This window comes from Carassius gibelio, chromosome A9 (assembly GCF_023724105.1).
Source record: "Carassius gibelio isolate Cgi1373 ecotype wild population from Czech Republic chromosome A9, carGib1.2-hapl.c, whole genome shotgun sequence".
Lineage (NCBI taxonomy): Eukaryota > Metazoa > Chordata > Actinopteri > Cypriniformes > Cyprinidae > Carassius > Carassius gibelio.
Genome location: NC_068379.1, coordinates 15138128 through 15139121, shown reverse-complemented (window position 1 = coordinate 15139121; position 994 = coordinate 15138128).

The window sequence follows — 994 nt, the reverse complement described above, 5'->3', positions numbered from 1 at the left end:
CACTCACTACACACTGAGAGAGAGACAAGAACATGAAATTTATTATAGACTCTAAAGACAATTTCAAGTTATTGTTTCTCCCGGCGAAAGGGTTCCTTCTTACATAATAAAGCCCCTTTTGTGTGACGCGGAACAATACAAAACAAGTATTCTAATAAATAGCCACTTTTTTTGTTCCCTCTCGAGGATGAATGGAATTGAGCAGTTGGGTTTGAAAGCAGCTGCTCGCGCATTCAGGAGAAGGGGGCGGAGCCCTGGCGCGAGGCGTCTCTCCTCCTTGGAAACGAACTTGAAGAACGGACCCGGCGGCAGCATCACCGAAAAACGGTCTGCTGTGCAGACTTCACTCCGACATCAAGACAAAAGTCTGCCCCCGTTCCCCTGCTGCACTGCTCTGAAGAGCATTGCGCTCAATAACTTTAATTAACCCGGTCATTCTCACTCTCCCTAAACATGCGATTCGTCAGGATTCAAGGATATTCGTAAAAGAGAGCACGTGAGCTACTTATGGCTGGCGCTGAAAAAAAAAAAAAAGCCAATTCCCTACACACACACACACACACACACACACACACACACACACACACACAAATAATACTTATAAATAATTATAAATGCAGACTACTGCAGCCTATAATACATTTTACAGAGTTTTAAAACATTTTATTTTGCTACTGTAGGTCTGCTGTGCAAACATCCTTGAATTAAAAAGGTTGGTCCTAATGATCCCAGTCTCCAAACTTTTTCAGGCCTCTTGGTGAATAAAGAATCAAAGCAGAGACACCCTGTTACAGCCTATAAAAACATGTATTACATGTCTGTTAGTGTATTTAAAAGCTTAGTACAGCCATTAAAATAACAACTGATGTACTGTCATATATGTGTACATTTTAATTTGATATTAAAATGGTTTGACATATGATCGACAGCTCATTGTAGACCTCTGTTCTCGTACCTAAACTGAAATAATACATAATAAAATTATATAAATAAT